The sequence below is a fragment of the Ochotona curzoniae genome, unplaced genomic scaffold (genome assembly GCF_017591425.1).
Source record: "Ochotona curzoniae isolate NIBS_2020 unplaced genomic scaffold, NIBS_Ocur_1.0 scaffold_3208, whole genome shotgun sequence".
NCBI classification, from domain to species: domain Eukaryota; kingdom Metazoa; phylum Chordata; class Mammalia; order Lagomorpha; family Ochotonidae; genus Ochotona; species Ochotona curzoniae.
The window spans coordinates 11,971,510-11,992,294 of NW_024467106.1; the positions used below are offsets into that span (position 1 = coordinate 11,971,510).

At 42.7% G+C, this 20,785-nt stretch overlaps 1 protein-coding gene across 1 annotated transcript in view; it reads left to right on the forward strand.

The window, feature by feature from the left end:
* The first annotated feature begins 686 nt into the window (after positions 1–686).
* Positions 687–20,785, forward strand: part of BRINP1 (BMP/retinoic acid inducible neural specific 1) — a 180,151-nt gene continuing 160,052 nt past the window's right edge. The window contains exon 1 of the mRNA XM_040962898.1: positions 687–1,041. The gene's annotated coding sequence lies outside the window, so the exon portion shown is untranslated. The remainder of the gene's footprint in view (positions 1,042–20,785) is intronic.

A 20,785-nucleotide genomic window follows, 5' to 3' on the forward strand; every position in this document is an offset into this window, starting at 1 on the left:
TCTGTGCCCTAGCGCTCCCGCTGCTCTAGCCCCTTCCTTGCCTCTGGTGGTCTCTAGAGAACTTCGTGTTCCCTTGGGCTTCTCTTCCTCCCTCTTACTGCCCGTGCATTCGCTGCAATCCAAGCGGGAAGGTTACGCGACTCTCGCCTTCACCCAGAAACAGGCTCGAATACTCGGAGCGACAGAGACGAGCACGCACCCACACGGGCACCTCCCCAGACAGCCCACATTCGGATAGCTGCACACCAGTGCCTGCACAGCAGCCGCCGATGATGCTGGGACCCAGGCGCCGCGCACCGCCGCCGACTCGCCAGGAACACCGAGAATCGGGTCTCAGGCGCACACGCGGTCCTCTCCGGACGAGTCCTAGAGATGCGCCACTCCATCCACCCCCGGATCCGGACACCCCCCAGCAACCCAACCTGAGCCCACCCGGGCCGCCCCTCCCTCCCAAGTGGCCTCCCTGGTCTCGGCCGGGGCTCTGCTGCTTTCTCCTCCTCCTCCGCCTAAAGACGTACAAAACACTCCTCGCGACCAGCCCCGGCGCTTGGCTCCTCCCTCCCCGCCCCCCGGCAGCAGCTCCCCCATTCATTTTCGCCCGTCTCCGGCTAAGTCCCTCCCCCGGCGTAGCCCGGCCTCCGTTGCTCCCCGCCCGGAGACCGCGGCGCACTTGGACTTCCCTGTCCATTCGCCAGCCGCCTGGCTCCCGGTCCCCACGGCTGCGAACTGATCCGGCGCGGTGGGGAGGAGGAGGAGCAGGAGAGCTCAGGCGAGCGGGCACGAGCCAGGGCAGAGCGCCGCGGGGCACAGCGAATAGTGACCGCCTTCCGGAGCCGGGATTCATGCCTGTCCTCGGGACCTGCGGAGGGGACTTGAGGGCTGAGTATGAGCCAGGCTGCTAGGAGCCAGGTACCCCCACGCCTGCAGTCCCCGCGCCGTCCCCGGTATGCGAGCTGGACGCAGGGCTCTCCCAAGTTCTCACCAAGCCGAATAAAAAGCGTCCTCCCGCAGCTCTCCGCGCAAGACGGACATTGACTCCAGGTAAGGAGACGCCGGGAGCAGCGCCCGGCAGCCCGGCTGCCCTTGGAGTCGGCCCTGGACCGCATTCGGGGCGCCCTCTCCGCCACTCCCCTCCCCCTCCCAGCACCCTCGTCTGCTCTCCGCCTTGGCCCGTCTGGTTGCGGGCAGGGTGCGTGCTCGGTGGTGGTGCTGGTGCTGGTGGTGGTGGTGGTGTGTGTGAGGGGGTTGGGAGGAGGGTTGTAGGATCCGTGTATCTGGGACTCGAAGGGTTAAATGCGGATTTCAGTGAGTGGCGTGTGTGCACCCGCGCGCTCCCGACGTGTGTACCATGTTAGGAACTTGGTGTGGTGCTGGTGTGTGTTTGTGTGTGCGGCATCGCTTGCGTTTGATGCGTATGTTTGTGGAGTGTGTGTGTGTGTGTGTGTGTGTGTGTGTGTACGCAGGGGAGAGAGTGATGAGACAGGTCCTATAACCTACTTACAGCGCCCGGTGTGTGCACTCTTGTTCCTATGTGTGTGTATGTGCGCATCTGTGTGTCTTTTTAATTAGGTCTCTCCAGCTTACACCGAAGGACAGGTCCTTACTATAGGATCACGTAGCCATCGGGAAACCCGCTATGGACTTTCTCTTGGAGCTCTGGACTGGTTTTAGGAGGATGATGGGTTTATGGATAGCACCTTTTGGAGTCCTATGTGGGTACCCTTGACAGGAAATTCCTCCATTCGATGGAGTCCTTCTACGCTTGGACCCACCGCTTGCTACGAAAGAGAAATGACCAAACCTTGAAGCAAATGCGATGCTGTCACTTTAAATTCCACACTGGGCAGACTCCAGGATTCTGATGGGAATCTGGAGACACTGCCAGTGGGAGATAGGAAAAGGGGGAAGCCAGAGGTGTGCTCCTTATCTGGAGCTCGGCAAGCCCTGGATGGAGCTCTACCCTGCCTCTGGGGTTGGAATCAAGCAGCAGAGCGGCCCCTGGCTCCTGCTGTTTCGTGGGAGGAGATGAGCAAGTTCGCATGATTCTCCATCAGGGGTGAGGGGAAGGCGTCCTCCAGGGACTTGTTCATCCATCACATTCACAAGGGTCTCCAAGGAAATGCCATTTGCGGGCAGATTTGGGGGTGATAGGGAATGAGATGGATGGGGCATGTCCCTAAGATGAATCCCTATTTTGTTTCTCCATTTCAGGCAGGTTTAGGAAGCCCTCCGAGAAATCTTTCTAAACTGTGCCTCTCTGTGGCTCTACTGGAGTTAGAATACTGAGGGAAGGCTGAGGAAAGAGAGGGCGGGAGGTAAGGATGGAGGGAAGAGAAAGAGAGAGAGAGAGAGAAAGAGAGAGAGAGAGAGAGAGAGAGACTGACTGACTCAGTACTGAGAGAGACAGATCTTCAAGGGCCTCTGGGTGGGGATCCCACAAAAGAATGTGGCAATAATTGACTTAAACTGCTGTTGATTGGCACCTCACATTTCTTGCTTGGTTCCAAAATGCTGTCAGGGGCAGAGGAACTGTAGGAGGAATCTCAGTAAGAAAGACAGTTTGAGCCTAACCCCTCTTCCCTCTACCTCTCAGGAGCCCCCCCCCCTAGGTAAGTCAGTTACCCTAGCTAGGTGCTGCTGAGGTTTGCCTCTGGGGCCAGCCATTGATTTGATTCCCGGCTGCCTCTTCAAGGCTTGCCCTACTCAGCAAAAATGCTGAGTTTTACTGCTGTTAGCATGGCTTCCAGACTCGGCAGCTGCTACTTTCTCAAGGTAAGTGGCAGCCGTTCTGTTCTCAGGCAGTGGATCTGGGAGAAGACAAGATTTGACACTGTGGGACACTGTCTCCTGTCTGCTTCTGCTTGAAGGGAATGCTGAAAAAAGGCCTCTTGGGAGGACAATGTAGACATATATTTAGCTTTAATATTATATGTATACGTATGTCTTCTGGGGAGTGATAAAAGCAAACATGTGTTTGCAGGAACCTGCCCTGGCAAATGGTTAAGTGTGGTACCTGCAGGCACTTGCAAACATACCTTTCTCTGGCTCGGGGCTGTTACCTCCGGCTGAAGCCTTCACACTGCCCGGGGAATCTCTTCCAGGGAGCTCATGTCAGGGCAGAGCTCCTCAGTTCACTGTGGGCAGGGATGTGCAGGAGGAAGAGGACACTCCGGGTCGGAGCTGCTCTCATTTATGTTTCCTCCTTTCTAATTCATAGACCATTCCAGTTAGAAGAAATATTAAACACCGGACAGACAGGACTCTGGTCCAGAGAGGGGATGAAGATTTCCCAACATTCCTTGGCACGTTGATGGGACTGGTAGCACTATTGCCTGGGTTACCTGTCCACTAGATTGATGTGCTTTCCAGTTGGCCACACTGCTCAGGGGCTGTGTCTTGCTTCCCTTGCCTAACCTGTCACCATGATCCCTTCCAAGAAGACCACTTGCCTTTCCTCAATAAACTTCTCATTTCAGAAATGCTTTTCTATGTGAAAATACAACCCAAGAAACGAAGTACCTCAATCATGCTCCATGCCACACACACGCACACACACACACAGAGTCGGGAGGGGAAGAAAGAGAGAGAGAGAGAGAAAGAGAGAGAGAGAGAGAGAGACGTGCATATACATTCTTTCTCTAGTGTCTTCAGAGACACACATATGCAGAGAACTAATCCTGACTACAACTGGTAGGCAGAATCCAGCAAAGCTAAGGGCCTTGATTCTTCATTAAGGAATGCTGTAGTTGAAACCCATCCACAGTTGCAAATACTTCAGTCAAATGAGTTTCTTTGTAGTAATTAAAATCTCATTCTTATATATTTATGCAAATTGCAACCACAGCAACATGTGCAAGCACACGTGTGTACACATGCCCTGTACGGATATAGCAAACTTTTTCTACTTGCTACATCCCCCAAAAGAGGGTTTCAACCTCCACACTAAATGAGCTCCTTTAAGTAAAGGCATCTTCCATTTGAAGACTTGACTATAGCCCGAGAAGAGGAGAAATGAAAAGTATTGGTACAAGAGAGGCCCATTTAGAAGTCAGAATTCAGCTCACTCGGGACTGTGCTGCAGATTTTCCAGATGCTCATTTCAAGGTACCAGTAAGTGCTGAGAAGCATGGGGGCTTTAGGACCATCTGCAGTTAGTGCCTGTTCCACGCAGGCTTTTGTGGGGCTGGATGGCATTTGAGCTCCCAGAAGGGGGAGCTGTGACTCCATTTCAGCTGAGGAGAAAGAGCCGCGATTCTGAATCAGCTATGGGCCCCTGTTGAGTTTAGACTGTCCAGCTCAGGCTGCAGTGAATATTTGCAGCCGTGTAGGCAGGGACCATAAAACCACTTTCCCTCATTCAGTCCAAATACAATGTCTCAATTCTCACTGCTTACAAGAATTTGTGTTATTTACCACAAAGTCCTCTACTTCTCTGTAAAGGTCTTTACCACCACGGGCCTTTCAGTGGTCGGAGGAGATGTTTTCTGATCTGTATGCTATTTCTTTTCCTCTTCCACTTCTTTAGGTGAAACCACTTTAACTGGTTGCTAAGGTTAGCCATATCCTGTCCCTCTTGTCTTTCTGCTTCTTCTTTACTAACATCTGATGTATAATAGATTGGTTACCAATCTACGGTAACTATGTTAGAAACAAGATGAGGTCCATGGACAGAGTCTGCTTTTGCAAATGCCATTCTTCAAAACGACTCCCAATCATTTTCCACTGTAACCCTTTGCAAGGCATGTCTTTATCATTTTTTTACTCCATCTTCCATTTGCAGTTTCCTCTTTTTAAAGTCTGCCCAGTTTTCAACATCGGTTCGAATGACTCAGTCAATAAGTCTTCCCAAGTCCTTCATTTGGCATGACTCTGTTTCTCTCCTGATTTTCTATATAATTTTGTCCAAAATGATTTTAGTTTATGGTTTTACTGCCATGGGTGGAGCTCTAGCTTGCCCTCACCGACATGGCTTTCTTAAGAGCTTCATAGTCCCATGGACTGACACAAGCAAATGTTTGCTTTTGCGTTTCATTTCCAGTCTCCACAGCAGCTGTCATCTCATTCTCTGTCTCTCCTACTTTCACCCTGACAATTGCTTCACATTCGCTTGAAGCAGTGTAATTATGGCTTCAAAATCATACCAACGATAACAACAAGGTAGTGATACAGATAATGATACAGAAAGGTAAAATGGTCTCTTACCTAGCGGTGAGCACTGTCAGTGTCTAATTGTGGTTTTTTTTTTTTTTTTGTTGTTTCACTTAATCTTTCTATTCTCCAAATAAGGCACATAGAGCCCCTTTTACAGAAAAGGAACTCCTTCTGGTTCCTTTTCAAGGTCGCAGAAAAGCAACTGACCTAGAATTTGAACCTAAGTTCTTTTTGCCAGCATCTGTGTTGTTTGTTCTATGCCACTGAGTTGATGGAAACATGGAAATGCTATAAACTCTTAGAGGCCCATGTTATGACAGGATTGTCAAGTCATTGGGTTGAAGAATCTCAGTGTTTTGAAGCTTTCTTTTTCTGAAGGGACCTATGAAGGTGATGCAGTAACCAAATCATTCTCCTTATTTGGGAATTGAGAGTTTTTTTTTTTTTCATTTGTTTGCTTCATCCAAAATTTATGCCACTCAGCCATAGTTTCAGTCCTTTTGGCAACATTCTATCACGAAGATCATTCTCCATTCAATTTGGAGAGCTCTGTTGGATTATCTTCCTGCTTCCACCTTAAATCTGCGTCTAATCATTCAGCTCTGAAGTCACAATTATAATCACTTGCACTTGTCAGTCCTTCATAGACGATGGGAGAATAATGTCAGCATCACAAGTATTCTCTCTTGAAGTCGAGGACTCCATCTCCCACTGACAGTCCATCTCCCACGCCCGTCTCCTGTAGCATCGGTTTGGAGGCTGCTTATATCTTCATCATGCTAAATAGTGTCCTGTTGACATTCTGAAGTTAATGTCATGGTTAAGATTCTGGAAGCTGGGAGGTATTCCCTGAAATGCAATGTGGATCATTAAAATGATTTTGGTCATTTATTCAGTAAATATCTATTGGATTCCTATTAGTTGCTAAGCATTGCTTTAGACCAGTGTTGATAAGTAGAAATTTTCATGATTTTGGCAATATTATTTGTGCTGTCTATGATGTGGTGGTGTCCATTTGTGTTGGACATTGGCCTGCGGTTGGTGTAACTGCTGGTCAAAAGTTTTCAATTTACTGGATTTATATAATTTTTCTAATAATAATTATATATTGTTATATTTATGTTATTATTTTGTATAAATATTTTAGATTTCTATAGCTACATATGATAGTGAGCACGCCACACATCTAGAGTTTAGAAATATATCATAAATATGGTGCTATTTCGATTCAGTTTATGCTGTAGTGGGACGAGATGGATAATAAATGAGTAAACAAGTAGACAAAGTAATTTTGAATGTCACACAGATAATTGAGATAATAGGTCAGAAAAGAATGTTGATGGTATAACCTTGGATTGGGTAGAATGAAACGCCAACTCTGAGGAAGTGATATTGGAGCTGAGATTTAAATGAAAAGGAACTGGCCATATAGTTATGTGGGAGAAGAACATTTGTGGCAAAGAGAAGGAAAGTAGTTACTGCCTAGAGGCAGGCTTAAGAAGCAAAATGGATAGAGTAGTCTCCATGTGTCTAGAGCTTTTGAATGAGCAAAAGAATGATGCTATATGGATAAGAAAGCTGGGGAGGACCAGATTCCATGGACTTGTGTGACTGAGTATCATTGATGTCTCACCCTAGATATCTCCATGGTTGGGAAGTAGGCAGTCTTGGTACAGAAAAGAGGTTAGAAATTAACAGAAACTCATCATCAGTCGCTTTCATCGGGTTTTCATCAAATCCATCATTCACCTTTTCAGTGAGTTTTCCTAACTTTAATTGCCAATTCTTTCTGACTGAACAGCCATAACCTGGAAATACTGAACTTTCAAGGGAAACGGATAAATAGGAATAGTGGAGGTGGATCTAATATGAGGAAGATAGTGAATATCTGGGGATAAAAAATAGTTGTTTGGTGAAAAAGAGTGAAGACTGGAATCAGTTTAAATAAAAAAGTATTTATTGGTTGTCTTGTCTTATCGGGACCTTGATTTACGTTGTAGTGTTAAATGCTGTGAGGTACTGATAATATAATAGAAGATATCTGAAAATCTATACATGATTATCATTTACAATAGGTTGTCCACGGTCATTTCGGGACTTCTCTGAGAGTTTGAGACAGTGGAAGACTAGATAGAGACACACAGCAGTTATAGTGGTGAGGAGAATGAGGTGATGGCTCACGATTTTGAAGATCAGAGACTGTCTTTTCATTGAACATTTTTATTGGTTCAAATTGCATGGAGTATGAGCACAAGGGCTCACTTTAGCTGATTCTAGTCCTGGCTCTTCTCATGGCCTTTCTGAACCTCTTTATGAATATCTTTCCTCTCTATGGCTCTGCCTTCTGTAAGGCAAGAAGAGGTGAAGTGCGACTTTCCTCACTGAAGCGATGTTGTTGGTTCTATGGACGTGTTCCATGACAATGTTGTTATAAAAGCAGAGAGGGATACGTGCATATGCTCCATCATCAGGTTTGTTTTCTCAAAAATGAGCAACTCCACAGAAGGTCAAACTCATAGTGTGACTCCAGACAGCGTGGCTGATTGGGATAGCCAGGGATCATATGTTATTGTTGAAACTTTGGATATCAAAGTGGTTGTTAGCACGAATTGATATCTTTTTCCAAGATGCAGCATCCTGAAAAGGCTGTCTAGAAATACCTGCCTTGCTACTAATGGGAGGAGAATGATGATTAAGAAGATAATGAGTCTGAGCAAAAAAATGGAATAACTTTTTTTCATATGAGGGAGAAAGGGGATCTTTGTCTCCTAGGGGAACTGTCTTCTGGAAAATGCAGGTGGCCTTTAGGAGACTGAATTAAATAATACTGGGTATGAGAAAGGATAAAACTCTGGGCCTGCCTCTTATGCACACAAAACGTGTCACGCTGAGCAAAGTCTGTTTGCAGTGTGTGTGTGTGTGTGTGTGTGTGTGTGTGTGTGTGTTAAGGAGGGACTTTCTCATAGGATGCAAACCTGAAAACAAGGATAACTGGAACTGACCTGAGAATTACTATGGCACTGTATTCTGCAAGGGTGGAAGGCAGATTCATATGGCAATGAACAAAACGGAGATGCAGTTGTTTCATGTAAACTGCAAAGATCTAAGCAGCGGGGCTCCAAGTAAATGGCCCATCTGAACAGCTAGAACCCCCCCTGTAAGATCTAACCCAGTACTGTCCCCAAGGGCTGTCTGAGACAGAATTTATCTGGCTCTTAAAAGGTCCTGCAAACAGTTCAGTGGAGACCTTGATGAGAGTGAACCCTGAGGTAATGTGAACTAGCTGAGCTGCAGCGTACCAGTGGATTCACATGAAGAGCAGACAGCTGCAGGGGTGGGTTGCTTTCTAGAGGATCCTCTTCACTCAGTGGTGAGCTCACAGGTCTCCATACTAAGAAAAGTAGATGGAACTCTGCAAGAGCTTAGAAAGTCCTGAGAACTGACAGAGACGATTGTTCTAAGTAAGTACAGTTCCCTTTACGTGGCAGTGGATAGTCTAAATTTCTCATGGCATTTGATGAGTTTATAGGAATGTCTTAAAGGAAGGACATACAGGTAACTTTGGCTGGTTGCATGAAGACATCTGCATGTGTACAGTAGTCATTACAAAATGAAAATGGGGATTTGAGTATATTTAGGAGGGTAGCAAAAAGATTGAAAAGTAGATTACTCAGCAAAGATTGGTAAAAGGGTTTTTTCTCCTAGGACACATTTTAGAGACATGAGTTTTTTAGATGAAGTGATCCTCATCAAATCCCATTTCTAGAGATGGTTGGAGTTGGGGAGGGCTGAGTGAGGTCATAAGGAGTTTTGTACTGAATGTATATCAACAGAACAGCATCATTCAAAGTCCGCTGAAGCCTTACCATCCCTGAAAATCTTAACACGTCAGCCACAGTTTTTGCTTATTCTCTCCACTATTTCCTGTAAGTGGGAATTCCATACTTGGGCAGCATATCAGATCATCACAATGTTCAGAGTGCCTAGGAAGGCACTATCAAAACCGTTCTTGGACTGGAAACATGCATACCCCAAGCATTCACATATGGTTGGTGCGACAGTAGGTACTTAATGTAGAATTTCTTGTTGGGCATTATCAGCAAGCTCATGCTATGTAATACTAAGTCCCCATCCGATTAGGAAGAAATGGAGACAGCAATAACTATATCTAAGATCATACTCTGACTCAGCAGCATATTGTGGAGGATTTGAATTCATTTTTTGTTTGTTTTATGTGAAAGGACAGTGATTGAAACTTATGATGCTGTGTCAGTTACTGGATATATCACCCTGGCAAGATAACCTAAAATTGCAGTGACAGATTTCTCATCTGTACAGTGAAGATAAGACTAGAAACTCCATACAAAGGACACATAAGTTTAATGAGTTTGTGTGATAGATGCGTCAAACAATGCTTGGAAAACCAGCCACATGATATCAACATTTATTATTATCACTTTTTACCACTGCAATACCTTGCTGTATCAGAGTAGGAATTGTTTGTGCTTAGATATTTTCTTAGGAAAATATCAAGTAGCAGGAGATTATTGCTAGGTTCCAGATAATTCTTCGCAAATGAACTTGCTCAATCATTTTTAACCATCTTCTCCCCAAATAATAGAGATATGACAGCAGCATTTAGGGAAAGACTGAGAGGGTAGAAAAGGTATGCAAGATGCAAAATAATGATGGAATTTTTTCGAATCAAACCCTTTTGTAGACATAAGAAAACCTGAATCATGTCCGAAAGGCATCTTCTCTATGGTTCAATTCCTGAGCTACTTTCCTCTCTCTCTGACCTTCTTGCAGTTTTTTTCTTTTATAGAAGAATCTCATGAAGGCTCTCTTTCTCATCTCTACACACCACTAAGCCCTCTCCCACAATGCCATCTTTCTGCCATCTTCATCAGAATCTTAGCAACAAAATGGCAGGGACTTCTTCAATTTTGATCATAGTAGGATTCATATATCTTAGAAGAGTGGTATAGAAAGAGCACTTAGCAATCAATGTTTTCCATTTTTTCTATTTTTTAATGAAATAAGTAAATTTTTTATTAAGTTAAGGCAGTGTTTCATATAGATTTCCACTGATATTAAATGAGTGTTGCTCTAACTGAAGGATGCCATGAAAAATAAATAGCGATTTTGATTATAATATATAGTATTATGTAGCTATGTTTACTCACTTGATTAATGGAAACTGAATGTTTTGTTTTTGATATATTATTGGCCATGAGTATGTGTGTTCCGTTTTTAACTGGAGACTCTATTCCCAAATCAAATCTTACACTAGGTGATATTAATACTATGGATGGGGTCATATTCTGTAATAATGGAGAGATCTATCTTGGTCACATTCCCTTGTGCCTACTGCTTTTCTCCTTCCTGTCCGTTCTCAATCATGTTCCGTTCAGCTTTCCTTAAGGATGCATCAGTTGTTGTTGTATAAATGAAGAGAGGTGGAGAGAAGGGTGGAAGTTAGACATGAACAGAGAAAACTACGTGTGTGTGTGTATGCACATCTGTGTGTGTGTTGTGTATTTCTCTTTTGACATCGGTATGTCACCATTCGTGCCACACCACCTTGCTAATTTTCTGTGCTTCTTTTAACAGCAGTCTTATTATCAAATTTGGCTTTAGTAGTTATGTTGCCAAGAGAAGTAAGATATTGGCTTATGGCTCTGCCTTGAGTTACAAGTAATTTATTCTGGTCTTGGTCTTAGCAGGGTTTAGACTTCCACAAGTTAAGGGTGGAAATAAACATGATAAGCTGTCAAAAAGCACATAATAGAATATTCTGCTGTGCCAATGGAGAAGCACATTTAAGCATTACAAGGTGGAATGAAGATAGAGGATAACAATGCTGATGGCCATTGCTTTCTTAGGGTTTTGATGATAAATATCATATAATAAATCAATCCATGGATGAGGATGAAAATCAGATATATAAAGTATCTCACAGCACATCTCATAGATAGTAAGTGTTCTATAAAAGGCATTTTTGACATTTACCAACCTCAACCTATTTTTTGGTGAACTATTGAGTCAAAAGAAGCAGAAGGCACAAAATGTCATGTATTGCATGACTGTGTTTTAAGATGTTCCTATTTCAGTGTGGTTATCTTTGGGTGATGAGTATGACTGAAATTTCATTCCCTCTTTTATGCTTACCTGAATTTCCTAATATTTTCTAATGAAGGCGCATTAGTTGGGCAATCAACATCTTAATTAGTTGGATGCGGGGCATCACTGAGCAACCAAGGTAGGAAAAAGAACCAAAGGCAGATGAGCATGCTTTAGTGCAATTTTCTAAATTTCTAGTTCACTTATTCAAAATCAAATTTAACTGCACTCAGTTTTTTTTTTTTCCTTTTTCATTTTTCTTGACCTTGGCCTGAGCAGCGGCACGATAAAAACTGTTAACTTTAAGAGATTTATGCTTTCCAATACACATTTGACTAGCTATCATACCCTTAAAAGAAATGTTATGCCACCTTTGTGTCACCTGGAATCATTTCATGTCGTGGTAGCACTTTGTGTATTGCAGTGTCTTACCTTGGAGTCAAAACAGTCTTGTCCTTAACGCTGTCTTCAGTTTTAATTTGGGGTGAATCACATCATTTCGTCAGAACTCAATTTTCTCTCTTACGAAATGAAGGCTTGAGATTTAACACTTGTCATGGGGTGGGTAAGATTGGATAGCAGACTGACCCCAGCGTGGTACCTACATCAGAGCACCTCCACTCTGACTTGAAATCTCTGGTTTAAACCTTAAATAACATCTAACACAACTGACTGACATGTTTTGTCCTAGATTAAGTCCCTGTATGGAGCCCTTTGGAGACTAACTATGACTATGACATCCGCAAGGGCTTCGAGGGAAGAGGGGGCATATGTAAGATTGTATCTTCATCATTTTTGCGATCATAATGCGTAGCATGCAATTACCATCCACAGATAAAATCGGTTCAAGAAATTTGTTCTGTGTTTAAGACAGCCTCTTAAGGAAATGTTTGCTCAGGATACTTATGGAATGAAAGTTAGTTCAAATTGGAGAGGATGAAACGTGGATAAGTGGTAGTGGTAGTGATAGAAAGTCAGTGTCATTACAAGTAGAAGAAATGGGCTCAGCGCAGTAGCTTGGTGACTCAATCCTCACTTTGCATCCTCCGGGATTCCATATGGATGCTGTTTTGTGTCCTGGATGCTCAACTTCCCATCCACTTCCCAGCTTGCAGCCTGGGAAAGCAATTGAGGATGGCCCAAAGCCTTGGGACCCTCGTGGGAGATCCAGAGTATGCTCCTGGCTTCAGGTTGGCTCAGCTGTGGCTGTTGTGGCCAATTGGGGTGTGAACCAGCAGATGGAAAATAGTGCTCTCCGTATCTCCTTCTCTCTATATGTCTGCTTTTCCAATACAAAATTATTAGTAACAAAATAAATCCTAAAAAATACAAGTAGAAGAAATAGTAGGCACAAAAAAATGTGACCCCAAGTTTATGTGTGTCTTTTTCATAGAACCTTGAAGAATGTTAGAGCTGAGCTAGCAGGGATCTTGGGATTCTCCATGCCCAGCTTCTCTTTATACAGATAAAGAAAGACTAACCAGGGAGACTTTCTTCGCACAGATCATGCTTTTTGTTAATAGGGATAGTAAACCAAAAATTCCATGGCAGAATGTGTTTATGTAATTTTCCAATGTGCATTGTTTTTTTGAAAACTGAGAAAAACATTGTTGGATGACCAAACAAATTTGGAAGAAGCTTCATGCTTTTGCCCTTTTCTTGGAACTTACAAAATCTGTAAGGGGCTTTCAGGACTCTGACCAGTGCTAGAGTAGAGATCGATCGTATAGTTTTAATTGAAGTTTTCTCAAAAGTATTAATTCAGAAATTCCAGCTATCTATAATTTTCATTTAATTCTTATTGATATCATGTATGATATATTCTTGGAAACTATACACTAGACAAATGCACTTTGCATAGAAAAATAAGAATTGATAAATGTGGAAAAATTTTGCAAGCAATTTTGATTGTCCACATTACTTCAAAGATGTTGGATCATATTAGTAAGTTATCAAAGAATAGTAAGAAGTTTCCCAAATATAAGTTAAATTTGCCTCTTTCTTTCTCTCTTCTTTCTCTCTCCCCTCTCTCTTTCTTTTTCCTTATTATTTATTATTCTTTTCCTTCTACCTTTATTATGCCATCTTTCTGCTGTTTGTCTTTACATTCTTCTTTTAGCTTATTCTTACTTGTGTCATTCTGTTTTTCTAATGGAAACTCATATTTTTTGGAGCAACTGTGGATCAGATCCTGATCAGTATCCCAACCTGCAGTTGGTATTCGTCTGATAAGGACACAGATATTCTAAGCTGAGAAAGTACAGAGCAGGTGGTTCTGATGTTGGAACACACACAGAATATTCAGTAGTGGGCCAGTCTGTGTGAGCCAGGGAGGTTAATGTCAGCTGGATAGATGTTGAAAAGCCAGAACAACTGGGAAGTGGAAGTGGTTGAGTGCCTTGTAGGTGACTGAAAGAAGAGAAATCATTTGGGGGCAGAGCCTGTTGAGCTCCAGAACCCAATTGGAATAACCTGCTCATAAGACTGTGGTAGCTTTCAAGACAAAACTTGGCTTGATCAGTTGCAGAATTAAGAATGACAAAGGTGAGGATAGGAGGAGGGGACACTTTTGTAGAGATTGGTGACGGTTTGAATGTCAGATACAAGATGCTCAGACTAGGGCACTGTGGAGGCAGCTGATGAAACCCTATGATGGCAGAATGTGGGGGAGGGAGGGGTTAAGGAGGACTTCCTCCAAGGTTGTGCTAGATCTAGGCTTGCTGTCTCTAAATAGTGCTTCCAGAAACAGCAGGGTCTCAATTATCTCACCGTGGGCTGTGAAATTCTAAATAAAAAAAAAAAGTTCTCAAAACAAAATTAAGTTTAATTTGCTTTAATTGAAAAATAAACACATGCTCGGTACGACATTCTCAAGAGGAGGAGAAAGGGCCAGAAACTGAAATGAACCATTGGATTTGGAAGACCCAGGCATTCTGCATCCTGAAACGGGAGTTGGTATTCATGGAGAAGATGAATTTAGAATTAAACTCAGGAATAACAACTCCTGGAATGCTCTTTAAGCACCTGCTGTCTTAATCTCTTTTAGCATTATTGTTATTATTATCATTGTTATTGTTAGGGACATTATAAGGCAGTTAAAATGACAGCAGCTCTGAAAGTAAGAGCAAAAATGTTTGAACGTACTCCTCTTTTCTGTTATTTTAATTGTGTAATCTTTGGTCAGTTGTATCATTTTTTTGGTCTCATACTTCTCACCTAGGAAAGGGAAATGATATGATAACCCATTCATTGTGGACTCTTGTACTAATTAAGTCATTAATCTATAGAGGCCTTCTAATGTGCTTTTAACAGGTGACAGAGAAGGATGAAGAGTTTGTAGAAATCTTCCACCCATGGCTGCACTCTTACATTTCAATAACTAGACAGGGCTGGGCCAGAGCAGAGCCAGGAGCTTCTTCGAGGTCTCCCACATTGATGTTGGAATCCAAGCACGTGGGTCACCTTCAGTCTCCTGTTACTTTTCCCAAACATTGGCAAGGAGCTGAATCAGAAGTGGAGCAGCATCCAGGAATGGAACTGGCATCTGTATGGGAGACGGAAGCTTTACTCATTGTGCCACAGCATTGGCTCTAGAAACACCATTATTACCATTTCCCACAAATACTTTTGAAGTTCCCTTGTACATGTTAGCCACACTTATCCTTGCTGTCATTTTAGGAAATACTCCACTTTACACTGGTCTTTTTCTTGGGATTGTAAACTTCAGGAAGGCAAGACTGATTGATACTTTGCTAAGATTCCTACAGGGGTCAGTCACTTACAGAGCTGGGAAACTCAGTGATCCAGCCTTCTTATTTTTTCTCCTCAGAGCTTGCTCTTGTATATACTTGATTCATTGCTGTGGATCTGTGCCCTTCTTACTGCTAAAGCATTGGTTTGTACTGATGACACTTTTCTTTTGAAGAACTAGGCATCTGTTTTGTGTGTTGTGCTGTCTTCTTTAACATTCCCCATTCTGTCACAGGACTCAGGTGCCGTAGTACATATTGACAGATGCAGGAAGTACTTAGGTTAAAGAAGTAGGTCAAAGTGAGGAGAATGACTTGTTTTATGTGGCAGAAAGTGTATGTGTGTGTGGCTGGTGTGCTTTTACACAAGGGTGTGCTTTTGTGTTTGAATGGATTCACACACGCAGACTAGGTAGATACACATGTGTGGAAATGAATGAAGTTATTAATAGAAAAGGATGTACGTGCATACGTGGTCCTAGACACACATTTGTTGAGGGTCTCCAGTGCTATTAACAATGAAGTGGGTAATTTCATGGCTGTACAGTGTAGTATGCATCTCTACTTCCAAATCAAAGATGGACTTCCAATGAAACTGTTAAATATGTCTTGAGAATAGGATGCTGGACTCTCTGCCTTTGTTCATACCTACCATGTCAAGGTAGACTTGAAGAGCATACATGGTGGACTCATGACTGTTGCTGAAGGACTATGCTATTGTAATAATATAGGGGAAATCAGTGGGGGATGGCGACTTGGGGAGGGAAAAATGGGAAGACCCAGAGCCTATGGAACTACACTGTAAACCTTATATATATAATTAATTAAAATAATTATTAGTGCTTTTATTTTGAATGTGTGTCAGTGAAGGTTCATAGTTTTGATCAGTTTGATACCTAAAGTACAATTGATGTGTCTAATTGTGCTCACCCAGCTTGCGAGTACAGGTTGTATGTTCAGGTTTAGATGTCAAACATTTGTGCAACCTGCAGTGTTTTCTCATTATGTGTTTCTGATGCATGTGCAATATGCAATATTCCAGAGCATGTAGTATTGCACCATATAATGCTTCAGTAAAAAATGGACAGCATATGTATCAGTTGCTCTTAAGGATGTTAAAGGAGCTGAAAAATGTCAACAAACCTATCACAATGTTAATGTAAATAAACCTACTGTGCTGCCAGTCCAATAAAAATATCACACATGGGCGCCTGCACAGTGGCCTAGCGGTTAAAGTCCTTGCCTTGAATGCGCTAGGATCCCATATGGGTGCCGGTTTGTGTCCTGGCAGCCCTGTTTCCCATTCGGCTCCCTACCTGTGGCCTGGGAAAGCAGTCAAGGACAGCTCAAAGCCTTGAGACCCTGTGCGAACATGGGAAACCCGGAGGAGGTTCCGGGCTCCTGGCTTTGGTTTGATGCAGCACCGGCTGCTGTAGCCGCTTGAGGAGTGAATCATTGGAAGGAAGATCTTCCTCTCTGTCTCTCCTCCTCTCTGTATATCTGACTTTGCAATAAAAATCAATAAATCTTTAAAAAAACCACACATGAAATTATATACTGTACATGATAATAATAATAAATAACTGTTGCTAGTTTATGTATTTGCTATAGTATACTTTTAATCATTACTGTAGAACAAATTCCTTCTACTTATAGAAAAAATAGTATGCTGTGCAGTGCTGCCGAAGCTCCATACATCTATTTCCTGCATCCCGTGCTTATATCAAGAGCCCATGTCAAGTGATTGGCCAAAGATTCTGCTTTGCATTTGTTCTTTGTGTTGCCTACAGTGCACGTATCAGAATATATTCCTGTTGCTAAGAGGTCCACAGCAGTGTGCATGCAATTAGATATTGGAGATACACATGTTTGTATTTGTCTGATTATACATGCCATAAAAATATGTGCACCAGCTGAAACCCAAGTTACCCAGTAAAGCAAACCTATTTGTGTGGTCCTGGGGACAAGGATAGAGTGGACTGTGTGAGCTCCAGGGAAGAAGTATCCAGAAAAAACAGGATGGCAAGTTTGTGTAAATTCATCTGCATTATTGGTATGACTGTGTTTCTCAGGGATTTTACACTCTGAGCTATTAACAACAAGAGCCTTTTTTTTTTTTCAATGCAACTATATCCAGGCCCAGCTCAGATCTACTGATTCTGATTTTCCCAATTTTTAGTAAAAATCCCCCAGCAGTGCTGAAGAGCATCTCCAGCTAAGAACTCATATTCTAGCAGCCTTCATCTAAAGCAGAGCAGTATTTAGAGAATGGGGCTGTGTGTTCTCAGGTGTGGGCTGTTGATTGGCAGGCAGGATCGCAGCATCCAGGGTATTTGAAGCTTTACTCCGAAAATCGATGGTCAATATCCAACATTATTTGCAAAGCGCTCAGGTATGTCCATTTCAAGAGAGAATGAGACTGCGATTTGTGAGTTGTTCATCTAGATATTAAAGTAGGATGAAGTGGAAGAGGAGAAAGAAAGCAGCAAATGCGAGAGAGAGAGAGAGAGGGAGACAGATACTAATAATGAAGATTCAAGTTAAGAATTAAAAGTGTTGAGGATGCTAACAGAATATCTTGTGGAGTCATTCTGCAGTGGTGTGGGTTAGAGGCAACCCTTCGTGGATTATTTATTCATATTCTAGTCAGCATTATCTCACCTCAGACCTGAAGGAGTTACTGAGCAGGCCCTGTGGTTCCATTTCACAGGTTGCATTGATGATTTCTCGTAGACATGAGGGAGCGGAGCTAAGATCCAAGCCCCTGTTTTGTTGCCACGTTCTTTTTTCTCCTCTGCACTTGCTTTTTACAGTTGTCTCTACTGGGGATTTTTCTCTGGCAGCAATGACCTCAACCCCCATGAATCTTGAGCCGTCAGACACAGCCAAGCCACATCAACCGACCACGTTCACCGTGCTGACACTTAGACGGGCTGAAATAGAGCTTTGCAATTTTCCTTCTTTTTAATTAAAAAAAAAAAAAAGATTTAGGGCAAGCCTTGGTTCCAAGTTCTGTTTAACTGAGACACCCTTTGGCTGTTGCTGTATTTTTATTGTTTCAAATGGGACTCACCGATCCATCTTGCAATGCTTCTTGATTTCTGCTCCATCTGCTGGAGAGAAAACATTTGCAGAAATCTCTCGGCTTCTGTCCCAGGGCTGGAACTTCAGCAAGAAGTTCAGTGCAGGAGACAGGGCTGGTCATTGATAGAATCAGGAAATGTGTCAAATCTGTGTCAGTATTTCTTTATTATCATTTCTCCAGGTCAACAGCTATCCCACGAACACACCTGATCCTCTTTCATTGCCCTGTGTGTATCTGCTGGACACCACACATTTCAGTTTGCACAATGTCTTTTATAATGATGAGGTGAGGCCATCAGTTCTGTTCTCATTTTTCGCCTCATCCCCATTCCTAGCAGGCTTCTACTCTAATGCTTTTCTAACAAACTATTGTCAGTTCTTTTTTTTTAAAAAAGATTTATTTTATTATTATTTTTTTTATTGGAAAGGTGGATATACAGAGAGGAGAGACAGAGAGGAAGATCTTCCATCCGATGATTCACTCCCCAAGTGAGCACAACGGGCCGATACTATGCTGATCCGAAGCCAGGAGCCTCTTCTGGGTCTCCCACGTGGGTGCAGGGTCCCAAAGCCTTGGGCCATCCTCAACTGCTTTCCCGGGCCACAGGCAGGGAGCTGGAAGGGAAGCGGGGCTGCCGGGATAGAACCGGTGCGCATCTATTGACAGTTCTTAATAACAAGGACTATATATGATTGTGGAAATCTTGAGTTTAAACCTGTGATTTGCCTTAATTTGACCTGGGAAATTACTTAAATGCTCTGAGCTCAGATTTCTTGTCAAAGTCTGGGAGGGTGAGATATCAAATGGTTTCACTGAAGAGCAAACACTTCTAAATTGCAGAATATTACGCTCACACTGCACACACTCAACCATGCCATTCATTGGTTTATTTACTGTTTATTTATTAATAAGGGTTCACATGCTAGAGGGATACTGTACACCAAATTCTGCTTACCTTTCTTTGATATTTAGATGAAATGAAGAAGTCAAAATCCATTTCCTCCAAAACCCATACAAATGAAGTATAGCAACTGTTGGGTGGCTTTTCTTTCTATTGCTTCAAAACTGTAGCATTCCTTAAAGACAGGCTGGCCCTAAACTGAATTTTAAAGTAGAAGCAGTTCTAAAATCCAGAATAGTTCCCACTTCAAGTGCTTGTGAGGGTGTAGAGCAACACAAATCTCTCCGTTATTGGTATAAGAACATAGTTATAGAGTTGGATCTGCTTGAGCAGCGTATCCTTACTGCAGGATTCATGAGTCATTCCCTACGCTGTGTAGTCACAGGCATTAATAATATATATCCGCACCAAAACCTACGTATGGATGTGTCTTATCTGCTTTAACCATGGATTCCAAAACTTGGAAGCAAGGAATATGTATTTCAGTAGGTGAGTGGATAAACAGTGGACAACAGAATTTATCCAGTGTTAGAATATAATGAGCTACTGAACCTTGAAATTCATGGAGAAAATTATAATGCGTATCAGTAAGTGGAAGAAGTCCATCTCAAAAGGTCATTCTGGAAAAGACAAATGAGATTGCAAACAATAACAATATCAGTAGTTGCCACAGATTGGGGTGGGGAACCGAAAGGATATATACATGGAACACAGGGAACTTCTAGGGCAATGAAACTGATTATTGTACTGTAAAAGGGATGACCTAATATTGTAGTTTTATAAAAACCGCATGGGACAAACAATTGTGAATCTATTTGTAAACTGTGGACCTCAGATGCTAATGATATGTCAAAATGTTTGTTGATTTTGGCAAAAGCACGACTCTGAAGTAAGATGTTGATGAAGGGAAGGCTGTGTAGGGATGTTGGCAATGAGGACCTTGAAGAGCTCTGTGACTTCCTTTTATTTCACTGTGGGTCCAAAATTGACCAACACGAAAGCCTTTAAACAAAAGGAATAAATAATTGATATTATATTTATTAGAGATTTGGTGTGGGGATAACATAGGAAGAACATTATAGAATGAGGAGGAGTTTGGGCGAGAAGTACAAAGGGGTAGTACAGACAGCAACTTTCTACAATTATCTTCAGGAAAGCTAGAAAGCAAAGGCAGAAATGAGGGAATGGTGGAGGGTGGGATGTGAAGAATAGTGGTTCGTTTGACAATAGTTCCCATTCACAAATAAGGGGGAGTCTCTGATCAAGGTGTAATCAGACATACTCATTGTAAGGAAAGCTGCTGAATACATCCTATGTGCCAGACATTGTGTTCATGGTTTCATTTTCTCGCTTCAATGAACAACGAGCAAGGCCCTATGAACCTGAGGTTCAGAAAAATTGCCATGACTTTCTCACAACATAACTGGCCCTATGGACTTCACCAAGCAAAGTCTGTTTGCTAGGAATGTGTGCTCCCAGTCTCTATGTTCAGATTGGCCTGTGCTGAATATCGGAATAGCTCTGACAAGCAACTAACAAAAGGAGGGAAGGTGAGCAAGGAAAGAATGCTGACCACTTTTGAGGATGAGGACTTTATAAAAGAAGTCATTCTGAAGATAGAATTCTAGAAATAATTTTGAGTTCTCAGGACAATATTTTTGGAGTAAAAGTGAAGCTTTCCAGAAATAAGTGTATGTGGGCAACTTCCTTAGCATGTGGAGAGGATATGGATATCTTTGAGGCTATGGGGCTCCCTCTGGCTCCTGGTAATCTGTT